This window comes from Mauremys mutica, unplaced genomic scaffold (genome assembly GCF_020497125.1).
Source record: "Mauremys mutica isolate MM-2020 ecotype Southern unplaced genomic scaffold, ASM2049712v1 Super-Scaffold_100434, whole genome shotgun sequence".
Classification (NCBI taxonomy): Eukaryota; Metazoa; Chordata; order Testudines; family Geoemydidae; genus Mauremys; species Mauremys mutica.
Window position 1 is genome coordinate 269,029 of NW_025423340.1, and position 13,984 is coordinate 283,012.

Sequence of the window (13,984 nt, forward strand, 5' to 3'; positions counted from 1 at the left end):
AGGAATTAAACGAAATGGCGGCAGAACCTAAGGAATTAAAAGCCTCCGGATTCTTATGTGTCCACTGACTCCGAACGGAAACTGTAATTTGACTCGCTTTGTGTCTACGGCTGGTTTAAAATATCAAGGCAAAGCCATTCCAGTGATTGTGACCCTGGGTTTGAGGAGGCTTTGGTCTTATTAAAATGTAACTAGCATGTTACACGTGTGTTTTTAAAGGTGGCTTCCCCAAGCAATCCCAAGTTGTTCTTCCCACAGCTGGGTGATGGGGGCAGCAGGGGATCTCCCCAATCTGGGGGAATCTCTCTGGGTCCCACTGTTAGTTCTCCATCCATTCTCCCCCTAACCACACACACCACTCCCCTCCCCATTATCAGTGTTTTAGAGCGACCCCTCCCTCCCTTTATGGGATACAGACTCTCTGTGACAGAGACTGACTGGGGCTTCTCTCTGCATGGCCCCAGTGGGGAAGGAAAGAGACGGGGTGGGGCGGGGCGGGGAGGCGGGGGGAGAAGATGGGCAAGAGTCAAATGGGACTAAACCAGAATCGAGGAGATTTTCTTCCTGTTAAAATGTCCTGGAGTCTCATGGCTGAAAAGCCGCATCTTGAGTTAGGTTTGATGCATCAGCCTTTCAATTACCAGGCAAAGGTGTGAACCCCAGAGACTGATAACTGCCTGCTCCCAAGCTTCCTCTGAAAAACACCTGCAGTGGTGCAACTGGTTGGTCTAAAAGGGTCTACTGTGGGGGTTACGAGTTCAAGCCTGGCCTGAAGCACTGGTTTTTGTTACCCATGTAGCTTCCCCAACTTGCTTTGCCCAATGCACAGGGAAAGTGCCCTGCTAGGGAAAGGAGATTAAGTTCTAACATGTGGCAGTGGGTGCACAGCTTGGAAACATCCACCCTGTGCTGCCATTTGCTCCAGTACATTATTCACTGGCAGGGAGAATTGATTTATTTGCTCCTGTGAAAGTCGCCAGGACAGGTCTGTGGGCACCAGATCTCCCTGATTTTTCCAGCACACCCCTGGCTCCTTCCCTGCCCCAGTCACTGCTGTAGGAGGGTCCTATATGTACTGAGCCTAAACATTTCACTGGGCCTTCTTAGCACAGTTGACAGCATGTCAGTTTCATAATTTGAAGGTCTCGGAGCTCAAGCCTCAGAGAAGGAAATGGTTCTGTTTCCTGCTTTGGATTTTCTGAAGGAATTCAGAGAAAAGAAAGTAGAGGAAAGTGGTTTTTAGACACCCTCCCACCCATCTAACACACAGAGACTTTTCCAAGGAATTAACTTTTCCTTCTCTGTGCAGTTTGTATTCTCCATAGAGCAAAATAAACCAAAAACATGCAAGTCTAAGCCTAATACAGTACAAAACTCAATACAGATCAAAACTCACCCTCAGAGATCTTCCAATAAGCTTCTTTTGCAGACTAGACTTATTTCTTGTCTGGGCCCAATCTTTTCACCTAGTACAGTCCTTGTTCCAGCTCACGTGGTAGCTAGGGGATTTCTCATGACTGCAGCCACCTTTCTTCTGTTCCACCCCCTTATATAGCTTTGGTACAAGGCAGGAATCTTTTCTCTCTCACCTGGGGAAGAGCCCCAGGTTTAAGATGGATTCCTATACCAGGTGACATAGTCCTGTGAGACCCCCAAGCCTTCATTCTTCCTGGCCTGACTCACGGATGGTGCAGGACAGAGCCATCTCCAGTCAATTGTCCTGGTTAATGGGAGCCATCAAGAGTCCAAACCACTACTAATGGCCCACACTTTGCATCATTACAACAGGACCTCAGAGTTATAGTTCATATTTCTAGTTTCAGATACAAGAATGAGTCATACAAATAGGATGAACACACACAATAGATAATAAGCTTTGTAATGATACTGTACAAGAGACCTTTTGCATGAAGCATGTTCCAGTTACATTATATTCACAGGTTTCAGAGTAGCAGCTGTGTTAGTCTGTATCCGCAAAAAGAACAGGAGAACTTGTGACACCTTAGAGACTAACAAATTTATTTCAGCATGAGCTTTCGTGGGTAACAGCTCACTTCTTCAGATGCCAGAAGTACTACTATTATATTCACACTAATTAGCATATTTTCATAAAACCCTATGGAGTGCAAGGTCACAGCAGGGAAAGGGTTTTACTGCAGCACCTGGGAGCAGTTGAGTTTCATGTTCAGGCTGTGGTATGAGTTCCTCCAGGTTTCTCGTAAGCACACAGGGACCTTGGCGGGTGCTCTCGATACAGGAATGGCCCAGACACGATAAAGCGATGGGAATTGCATTTTCCTTTTTTAGTTTTGTATTTCCAATGACATTTCTGTTTGTGATTTCGTTTTGCTTCGTATAACTGTGTTTTCTCCTGGATTTGATAGTTAACTAAAAAAAGAATAAGGCCTCAGGGCGCCGGATGGAGGAGCAGGCTGGGGCTAGGACTGCTAAGAGAGCGAGAGTAGCAGGTTTTCTGTATTGTTTCCTGCCTTCATTTTCATGACTAGTTTCTCTTCTGCATGAAATTTGCTTTGCTTATATGTGAGCCTGGCTAGCTCAGTTGGTCGAGCATCAGACTTTTAATCTGAGGGTCTAGGGTTCAAGTCCCTGGTCAGGTAAAGCAGGAACCATTCCCCTCAAAATGGAAGAAGGCATCTCTCCAGGGTGTTATTTGACCTTTTTCCCCAGGACTTGGCTTTTCACTAGGAAGGGCCATGTACTGCCTGGGACTGAAGGGGCAACTTCCTCACATGCCCACTGGCCTCTCAGTCTGGAGTAAGAAAGGCCTCTGGGAGCTGCAGCAAACTGCTGCATGACAACTTGGTGAGCAAAGGTAGGGCTGCCCCCACGGGGTCATCCACACCAGAGCTCAGCAGAGGTCTGGGGGTTCCCTATTGGTCCCAGGGTCTAAGGGCAGCACTCGGGACTTTGAATCCTGCAATCTGAGCTGAAGTCTTGGTGGGATCTGAGGACAATTCCTGTGCCACAAACCCTGCTGGGTCTTCCAAGGCTCTATCTTGCTTTCTCAAAGGCCATGAAAGCCTGTCTTTCGCCCGCTAGCTGTTGTGACTTGAGCACAAGAGGGGACGTTTGATCCAGAAGCCTGGCCGTGCCTGGAGGCCTGTAGGCAGGGATGCGAGCTCCATTTTCTCTGAGTCCTGAAGCTGGGCTGCAGCGTGGCCTAGGAGGCAGCCCTATTGGTTGACCTACTGGCCCAAAGTCACTTGGGCGGTGTTGGTGTTCCCCACGGATGCTGAAGGGCCTAAGGGAGGGAGGCTCAATACTCCCCCCATCAGTCAGGGCGGAAGAGGAGGGCTCCAAGAGTGGGCAGGTTGATGGCTGGGCCTTCTAGCGTTCGGTTGGGGACGAGGTGGGGAACGCGAACTGGGAGAAATGGTTGCTGGCCTGTGAGGAATGGCTCAGCCGGTGGCGTAAGTGGACCTTGTCATTACCTACAAGGTTGTGATGCTCAAGACCCATCTGTGGGGAATTTCCTCAGCCATGGGGGAGGTTTAGGCTGGATATTAGGAAAAACTTTTTCACTAGTAGGGTGGTGAAGAACTGGAATGGGTTACCTAGGGAGGTGGTGGAATCTCCTTCCTTAGAGGTTTTTACGGTCAGGCTTGACAAAGCCCTGGCTGGGATGATTTAGTTGGGTTTGGTCCTGCTTTGAGCAGGGGGTTGGACTAGATATCTCCTGAGGTCCCTTCCAACCCTGAGATTCTATGATTCTATGATTCTATGTATTTCCCCCTGCTGCATGAGTCCTGCTGAGACCAAACACGATGACCTTCCACTTTTTGTGGGGCAATAGGCTGTCCCTACCTAGTCAGGAGAAGTGCGGCTTTTCTGCCGTGTTAGAAGGGGGGTTGGGCCTGGTGGGCTTTGAAGCCTTGTACAGCTCTACTGTTTTGTGTTTCAATTTTCAGAGGGTGGCTGAGCTGGAGGGCAGGTCAGGCCTGAGGGGAATGGTGGGGCAACCGCAAAGAACACAACAGACTCTTCCGATATGGCCGTATTTTCTTTTTACCCCACTGGGTGCAGCACCGGGTATGGGATGGCCAATGGTGGCAGAAGGGGGAGCCCCCCCCCCCTCTAGTGTTCTTCTACCCCCACCTTACACCCTACACGATTTTCAGTGGGTGGCTAGGCGGAAGGTGCTTGCAGGATGGCTTCATCCGCAACAGTGGCCACCCTCACAGCAGCAGCGGCCACAGCAGCGAGGCCCCCCCTTTGGCTCAGTCTGAACAGAGGTCAATGTACCACTGGGTGAGACAGGCCAATTTTAGGGAGCTTCCTCTGAAGGTGAGCAACTGTCCCCAGAACCTACTGACAGGAGTTTTAAAGTATTTGCAAATGTGCACGGCCGGCATGTGCAGAGCAAAGGCGGCCCAGGGCACTGTGTCAGGCTCTGGCACTACTTGAGACAATGGACCATCTTCAGCCACCAGGCGACCCAGGATCTAAGGCAGGAATGGGGTGAGGAAGCAAGTGAAGCTGAGCAAGGCAGGCAAAAATTAATCTCACCTTCTTGAGCGCTCGCAATGATGCCCTTTTTGTGTGCCAGGGCTGACAAAAACCTCCCAGACAGAGAAGCAGCAGGCCAAAAAAGCCCTCTACACCAGCTTTCCACACAAAGATGGACTACAAGCCATCAGGAACAGTATCCCCGATAATGTCACGGCAAACCTGGTGGCTGAACTTTGTGACTTTGTCCTCACCCATAACTATTTCAGATTTGGGGACAATGTATACCTTCAAGTCAGTGGCAGTGCTATGGGTACCCGCATGGCCCCACAGTATGCCAACATTTTTATGGCTGACTTAGAACAACGCTTCCCCAGCTCTCATCCCCTAATGCCCCTACTCTACTTGCGCTACACTGATGACATCTTCATCATCTGGACCCATGGAAAAGAAGCCCTTGAGGAATTCCACCATGATTTCAACAATTTCCATCCCACCATCAATCTCAGCCTGGACGAGTCCACACAAGAAATCCACTTTCTGGACACTACAGTGCTAATAAGCGATGGTCACATAAACACCACCCTATACCGTAAACCTACTGACCATTATACTTACCTACATGCCTCCAGCTTTCACCAGAGCACACCACACAATCCATTGTCTACAGCCAAGCTCTAAGATACAACTGCATTTGCTCCAACCGCTCAGACAGAGACAAACACCTACAAGATCTCTATCAAGTGTTCTTACAACTACAATACCCACCTGCTGAAGTGAAGAAACAGATTGACAGAGCCAGAAAAGTACCCAGAAGTCACCTACTACAGGACAAGCCCAACAAAGAAAGTAACAGAACCCCACTAGCCATCACCTTCAGCCCCCAAATGAAACCTCTCCAGTGCATCATCAAGGATCTACAACCTATCCCTCACTCTCACAGATCTTGGGAGACAGGCCAGTCCTTGCTTACAGACAGCCCCCCAACCTGAAGCAAATATTTACCAGCAACCACACAACAAAAACACTAACCCAGGAACCTGTCCTTGCAACAAAGCCCATTGCCAACTCTGTCCACATATCTATTCAGGGGACACCATCATAGGACCTAATCACATCAGCCACGCCATCAGAGGCTCATTCACCTGCATATCTACCAATGTGATATATGCTATTATGTGCCATCAATGTCCCTCTGCCATGTACATTGGCCAAACCAGACAGTCTCTATGTAAAATAATAAATGGACACAAATCACATGTCAAGAATTATAACATTCAAAAACCAGTGGAGAACACTTCAGTTTCTCTGGTCACTCATTTACAGACCTAAAAGTTGCAATATTACAACAAATAACCTTCAAAAACAGACTCCCACAAGAGACTGCTGAATTGGAATTAATTTGCAAAGTGGACACCATTAAATTAGGCTTGAATAAAGACTGGGAGTGGATGGGTCATTACACAAAGTCAAACTATTTCCTCATGTTTATTTGTCCCCCTACTGTTACTCACACCTTCCTGTCAACTGTTGGAAATGGGCCATCCTGATTATCACTACAAAAGGTTTTTTCTCCTGCTGATAATAGCTCACCTTAACTGCTCACTCTCGTTATAGTGTGTATGACAACACCCATTTTTTCATGTTCTCTGTGTGTATATATATATATCTTCCTGCTGCTTTTTCCACTGCGTGCATCCAATGAAGTGGGTTTTAGCCCACAAAAGCTTATGCTTAAATAAATTTGTTAGTTTCTAAGGTGCCACAAGTACTCCTCTTTCTTTTTGCAGATAAATGAATGGAGGTTAAGTCCATTAATGGCTATTAGCCAGGATGGGTAAGGAATGGTGTCCCTAGCCTCTGTTTGTCAGAGGGTGGAGATGGATGGCAGGAGAGAGATCATTTGATCATTACCTGCTAGGTTCAGTCCCTCTGGGGCACCTGGCATTGGCCACTGATGGTAAATAGGATGCGGGGTTGGATGGACCTTTGGTCTGACCCAGTATGGCCATTCTTATGTTCTTATGAAGGGAGGGGCACAGCCCTGCAACAGAGTTTCTGTAGTGTAGTGGTTATCACGTTTGCCTAACGCGCAAAAGGTCCCTGGTTTGAAACCAGACAGAAACATGCTGGCTTTCTTTCCCCAGCTCCTACTGGCCTGTCCCTGATCAGGGCCTGCCTTAGGCCGATTTGCCAGATTTCCCGGAATGGGGCCCTGCACCGGCAGCGTCTCTCCTGGAAGCAAACTCTACCTATCCCGGAAGCAGCATCTGTTGTTGCTAGGCAACGAGAGACGCTGGCTGGCTGAGGCAGCCCTGGCTGTACTTGCAGGTCATGAGGGGGAAGTGGGGAGAGGGAGAAGCCTTCCTTCCCCTCCCCCCCACTCACCTGGAGGAGACACCGAGGGAGCTTCTGGTCTGGTGGGAGACAGGAATCTCAGACAGCTGCTGGGGCTTCCAGCCGTGAGTGTTTGACCCCGTGATTCCCTGCAGGTTTGTAATATTGGGTTGGTTTGTGGTTTTCGTGGTGTTGCTGTTTGAGGGTGAGTTTGTGGCTGCCTGTGTCTGGTTCAAAACTAAAGTCGGGATCATGTAACCCAGGAAAAAAGCCCCGAGCTGGTACTTAGTGCTGTGAACTCCAGGTGAGAGAGAGGGAGGTTTGGAGGAGGAAATCAAATACATCAAGAGGGGAGAATGCAAAAGGTCTGCAACACGGCAGGCTGAGACTTTTATCTCCCCCCCCCCCCCGGCAGGAGGGGAAACTGAGGCACTGAGTGATCAGATTCCCTTCTCCAAATTATTTGCAAAGGAGGAGGATGGGGGCTCCTATCCAAACCAGTTCCCGTCCCATCAACTCTGCTTTCCCTGCTGCAAGACCGCTGTAGGGGCTGAATATTTCCATTAAACCATGGCTCCTTCATTTGCCCTGCAAGAATGAAATAGACCGGCTTGGGGGGGGGAATAGCCCCCCCCCCAGAGCTTTGTGGATATTAAGGTTTTTTTGAGGGGGGGCATGATAATATTCCAGATCAATCAAATGCCCAGCTCAGCTTTCTAGCCATCCAGCAGCTCTAGGGCAGGGAAGGAAGGTGCTCTTGGTGCAGAGTGGTTGCAAAACAGGGGTGAATTTAGCGGGCGGTTGAGGGGTCCACTTGAAATCCCACCCGATGCAGCCACACAGAATCGCTGGCAGTGCTGGGAGAGGCCAGGAGTGGAAACAGGTGCCCTGGGGGTGGGGGGACATTTGCCCTCAGTCCTGGGCTCTGGGATGGACTAGGCTGGGTGGTGGGTTCAGTCTAGTCTTCCAGCCTGATGCTCTCACTGGGGTTTGTGGTTTTCATCTGGCTTCACCGAAAAGATCAAACAAGCCCAATAGAAAAGGGGAGTGAGAGAGGCAGGAAGGAGTTTGTAAGGGGTTTAAGTGAGCCATCAGCGAAAGAGTAAAACCAGAGTTTGACTGGGTTTCCCCCCAGCCACCACTCCTGCAAACACTGGGCAAGGGGCAGCTCCATCCCCCACTGAGGCTATGGTGAGGGGCAGCAAGGGAGGAAGGAAGCCACATGGCAGTCCCTTCCCCCCAGCACCACCCTCCAGCCCCCAAACTCTGTCCCAGAGCCTGCACCCAGCCCTCCGCACTCCCTCCCAGAGCCTGCACCCCTCCACCTATCCTGCACCCCAGTCCGGAGCCTGCACCCAGCACCCAAACTCCGTCCCACTCAGCCCTGGGCAAAGCTCCTTGGTCTGGCTCCCAGCCCCTCTCCAAGGGTTGCAGGTGTCTGGAGGTGCTGCCTTCCACACCTTCCTCAGTCACACCTCATTCATTCAACAGGGCAACAGATTACAAAGTGGGGGGGAAATCTTATTCTACTTCTAGCAAAAAGACATTTTTCTTTTACCTTAATTATACTACCTTAGGGGCCTGCTATAACATATTACCAAGGTTCAATACAAAGTCATGTAAACGTTATACAAAAATGCATAATGCAGAGATTTATCGACAACTGCATTGATTGACTGCTATGTGCAGTAATATAGTGACCCTGGATCTTTGAATGAGGCTATATACTCGGGGGGCGGGCTCGGCATCAATATGGTGATCCCGGGGAAGCTTGGGGTCCCCAGGTTGCCTAAGGAGGGGTGAACCGGCCCAGGTCGGAAACGGAGCAGGTCAAATCTCCCGTGCCGATCAGTAGTGGGATCACACCTGTGAATAGCCCCTGCAGCGTAGCCTGGGCAAGACAGTGAGACACGGTCTCTTTTTATACAGACACCCCCCCCCGCAGAGCCTGGCTGGGGGGATGGGAGCACCCACACACTGGGGATTCTGACGTGGGGGGAGGGACCCCCCCCTGCAACACGGATCTTGAAAAGAGGAACAGAGACACCCACACACCACACAGCCTGGATGGGGGCAGGGGAACCACACACGGGAGCTAGTTCATGGGGTGGGAGACACACCCGTATGCTCCATTGCACCATTCTTAATGAGAAGAATGGGGGCATCCGCACAACACGGATCCTTAACGGGCGGGGGGACACCCGCACACTCCACTATTAACCAGCAGGGACAGGGGCACCAGACACCCCCAGTAGTGTGGAGAACCCCCATAGCCACCGGATCCCTCATGGGGGGTAAGACAGAGGGGATTGTAATGGGGCCCAGCGCACCCACGCACCAGGGATTGTTAAGGGTTGAAGGAACAGGGACACCCACACACACTGAGATCACGTCCTTGGAGGAACGCAAACCCTCCACAGAAGGACCCAGTCTGTTCCATGATGGCAGCCCAGCCTGGGTGAGTCAAAGTCTCTTTTTATATAGGCACGCCCCAGAGATCCTGACTAGGGGAGAGAGACACCCGCCCACCAGAGATCCTTAATGGTCTAGGGTGCACCCACACACCAGGGATTCTTATGGGTGGGAGGAATGGAGACAGTCAGACACACTGAGATCACTTCCTCCAAGGAGCCTGGGCCAGACAGGGAGACACAGTCCCCCTTTACATCTCTGCCAGAGAACCTTCCTCCCACCCACTCCACACAATGTTCTTATCTGGAGGTGAAGCCAGGGAAACCACATGGAGGATTCTTATCTGGGGAACTGGGGGGACCCACTTACCACCAGGGATTGTTAAGGGCAGGAGGAACAGGGACTCCCACCTCTGCAGCATGGGGGTGGGTCGCCTGCTGGGATCATCTGGGCATATTTCACCTCGTCAGCTCCCTGCCATTGCCTTGGGGGCCCCTTGTTCGCTGCCTCTGGCACCCAGTTTAGCCTCCTTCCTGAGGGCTGAAACACTATGATCTGTCTAAGGTCTGTGGGATCAATGTGTGTCATGGTGTAATTCTGTGTTATTCGGGGGTCAGACTAGCTGAGCTAATGGCCCCTTCTGCCCTTAAACGCCATGAAAACATTTCCCTGGTTTCTCCTTGCGCCTGACAGACACCACGGTGAGGGGCCCAAGAGAAGCTCCTGGACACAGCGCTCTGGCTCTTACGTTACTTGGGGACGTCAGCGCTTTCCTAGCAAAGCTGCTGCTAAAGCGCTGGATTTGGGGAACGGTTCGGCTCGGATTCAGAGATCTGCCTGCGAGGTGTGAACCTGCCATGAGGAGCGGGAAACGCAACCAGCAACAGGAGGCGTTGGCTGAGCTCCAGGCTGCCCCCGTGTGGCCAAAGCTTAGAACTGAGCAGCGGAGTTTAAAGCTGGCGCTGGGAGGGACCTGAACATGCGGGGCACGAAGGCTCCTGCGTGTAACGCTTGTTGGGTGGCAGCTGAGCGTAGCTGATTGCCGGAGTTCAGGGCTGCACCCCGGGGTGCTGAGCAGGAGCCTGTGCTCAGGATGGCCTCGCAGTGATGGTTTCTGGGAAGTTTGGGGTCGCCAGTTCCCCCTAGGGAGAGGGGAACCAGGTCAGCCCAGGAAGGGAGGATGGCAAAACTTTGGTACCAATTGGCAGTGGGACTGCCCCTGTGAAGAGCCGCTGCAGCCCCGCCAGGGAGAGCCGGTCTCTCTTTATGCAGCCCCCCCCCATTCCTCAGGACGAGGGTTGTGCTCAAAGATCTGTGCCCCGTGTTTTCACCTCCATGTGAAGCGCGCAGTGCAAATAACCCTCAGTGCATCAGCTCAGTTCCAGGCTCCACTTCTACCTGCTCAGAGCAGGGGGTTGGACTAGATACCTCCTGAGGTCCCTTCCAACCCTGAGATTCTATGATTCTATGATTCTATGAGAGCGCAGAGCTCCCAGGCTGAGCCTGAAATTGGAAGCGGGAGACCCTGTAACCAGCCAGGCCCCATGGCTGAGCCTGTGATCCCAGCTCCTGGGGAGGCTGAGGCCGGCAGATCGTTTGAGCTCAGGAGTTCTGGGCTGCAGGGGGCTGTGCTGATCAGGTGTCTGCACTAAGTTCAGCATCAATATGGTGATCCCGGGGAAGCTTGGGGTCCCCAGGTTGCCTAAGGAGGGGTGAACCAGCCCAGGTTGGAAACGGAGCAGGTCAAAACTCCCGTGCTGATCAGTAGTGGGGTCGCGCCTATGAATAGCCCCTGCAGCGTAGCCTGGGCAAGACAGTTAGTCTGCATGTGGATTTTACAGTATGTTGGAAATATGTTGGGTTGCTGGCCGAAGTGATCACTTGTGGCTGGTGTTGGATTCCCAGTCTCCATGTTATAGGGGCAGGAGAAATAAAGGGTTGTTATCCTTGCTGTGTGAATCGAGGGCAGCACAACTGTGCTTGGCAGACCCCGATGGAGGGACTCACCCTCAATTCAATAGCACTTGCTAGGCAGGGGACAGGGGTTCCAAAGCCAACTGGGCTGGGGTTTGGGTCTCAACACTAAAATTTAGGTGTCAGACCAACGTTAGGACAGGGGGGCTGTGGAGGGATGAATGAGTCCCTAGACAGCATAGTGAGTACGGTGCCTTCTTATTTTCCCCCTTTTCCACCCAAGCTGGCAGGTGAACTCTACAGAGGCACCTCTGGGCTTGCACTGACTAAGAACAACAGCTGTGAGTGGGGTGCAGAGCGGGGATGGCTCATGTTAAAGGACGTTTGGTTGCTGGACTTACGAACCGTAGGGAGAAGGACACTGCCCAGCTTATTTGGGGGTGGGTCTTTCTCTCGTGGTTTAGGTTTATGTGTTGGGGCTGCTGACATGACTTCTGCTAACCCTGGGCTTACATTGCAGTGTAGACATATCCTGAGGGGGCATCTATACTGTGACAAAATCCCTGTGGCCCGGCTGGCCTGGATGATCTGATTTGGGCTCCTGGGGCTCAGACTGGAGCCCAGGCTCGGAGCCCCTCACCCCTCGTGGGGTCTCGGAGACTGGGCTCAAGCCCAAGTGTCTACACTGTAATTTTATAACCCTGCAGCACAAGCCCCACAAGCCTGAATCAACTGACCCAGGGTTTGAGAATAGTGGCTTGGGTGTGTTAATGGCAGTGTAGACATAATGCTAGGCTGTGTCCACACTGCAATGAAACACCCACGGCTGTCCCGTGCCAGTGCAGGCTCCCAGGCTAGGGCCGTGGGGTGGTAAATTTGCAGTGTAGACATCTCAGCTCAAGTTCAATATCGGGCTCTGGGACCCCACAAGGTTGGGAGGGAGTTTAGCAAGCAAACAAGGTAAAATGGCAGTGGAGTATTACCCTGGACTCAATGGCATTTCTCCATTGGTCTGTCTGCTTTGGGGCAGGGACAATAACACGTCCTGCTGTTTTCGTTATTTCAAAGGGCGGTTTAGGATTTTCATTCTCACACACAGTGCACAAAGCAGAACTCAACCCTCCGTGTAAACTGGATGAGCTGCCCACAGGTTCTGGCAGCCACAATGAGCCATTTGGTGTGAGAGCCCAGACCTGCCCCTGTCACAGAGGAGGGGGAGTCGTCTGTGACAGGCTGGGCCACTGACCTATCAGCTCTTAATTCTCAACATTTCAGTAATTCTGTTATCAGTGCCTTGTGAGTATAATTTAAACAGCCACACTGGGCTGAACCAAAGGCCCATCTAGCTCTGTGTTTTGTCCTCCCACATTAGCCAATACCAGGTACCCCAACAGTTACTCAACAAGGCACCACGAGGAGTTGAACACAGGATCTCCTGTTTACAAAGCAGGTGCTTTAGTCAGCTATGCCAGGGTGCCTGTGGGTGGCTGAAATACAGTGTCTGCCCACACCTGACTCCCTGCCATCCCCACTGGGGCCTGAAAAGCTTTGCTTGTGTTTGGATTCTGCAAAGCAGAGGAGCAGGTGAGGTTTTCCTTGCAAGCTGTGTGTGTGTGTGTGTGTGTGTGTGTGTGTGTGTGTGTGTGTGTGTGTGTGTGTGTGTGTGTGTGTGTGTGTGTGTGTGTGTGTGTGTGTGTGTGTGTGTGTGTGTGTGTGTGAGAGAGAGAATCTTTGGCCAGGTCTGCACTGCAAAGTTATTTCAGCATCATTATATTGCTCAGGTGTGTGAAAAACACACAACGCTCCCTCGGTCGGCAGCTTGTAGCTGGTGCACACACTGCAATGCAATGTCTGGTGACAAAACTGCCCTGTTTTGGTGACAAAATAAAACCACCTTGACGAGAGGCCTAGAGCTTTGTTCAGCAAACTTAAAGTGACAAATTGTCAGTTTAAATGCTGCTGGTCATTATATCACCATAACGGGCCTCCACCAGTATCCCACCATGCCTGCCATGAACTCATCTGCTTTGCATTCCTGTTACAGAGGTTGGGTCCCTCCCCTTTCATAGCTCCAGAAAGTTCTGACAGCTGAGTTGCTATGTACACCAGGATTAGGTTCATATAACTGCATTGTCAGCCTAAGTAATGTAATTACTCCAATCTAATTTCGTAGTACAGACCTGTCCAAAGAATCACACACACACCTGGGGAGCAAAACGTCACCTGCTCCTCTGCTTTACAGAATCCAAACACGAGAAACACTTGTCAGGGCCCAGTGGGGATTGGCAGAGAGTCAGGTGTGGGCAGACACGATGCTTTAAGTAACAACAAGCATTGTGGCTTAGCTAATTAAAACACCTGTCCTGTAAACAGGAGATTCTGGGTTCAGCTCCCAGTGGTGCTGTGGTTAGTGGCTTTTGGGGCACCTGGTATTGGCTACTGTCAGAAGACAAGATTCAGAGCTAGATGGACCTATGGTTTAAATTACACTCACAGGCACTGATAAGAGAGTTACTGAAAGTTTGGGTGTTAAGAGCTGATAGGTCAGTGGTCCACTTCCCTCAATGCGGTTTTACCATTTCCACTTACTAAACTCCCTCCCAACCTCTATAAAATTACAGTGCAGACATATGGGCTTGAACCCAACCTCTGAGGCCCCATGAGGGTTTCTGAACCCAGGCTTCAGTGTGAACACAAATATCTGCACCACAGTTTTTAGCCCCTCAGCTTTAACTCCATGAGGCCAAGTCAGATGACCCAGGCCAGCCCTGCTGCCATCTTTATCCCAGGAGAGATGGACTCTAAGGGTACATTTCCATTCTCCATTATGTTCAGGAGCTCCGCTATACTGGGG

At 51.1% G+C, this 13,984-nt stretch overlaps 1 non-coding gene across 1 annotated transcript; it reads left to right on the forward strand.

Annotated features, from left to right (window-relative positions):
• Positions 1-2,545: 2,545 nt before the first annotated feature.
• On the forward strand, positions 2,546-2,618 carry TRNAK-UUU. Its single transcript has one exon. It is a non-coding gene; the product is annotated as a tRNA-Lys (tRNA).
• Positions 2,619-13,984: the final 11,366 nt, after the last annotated feature.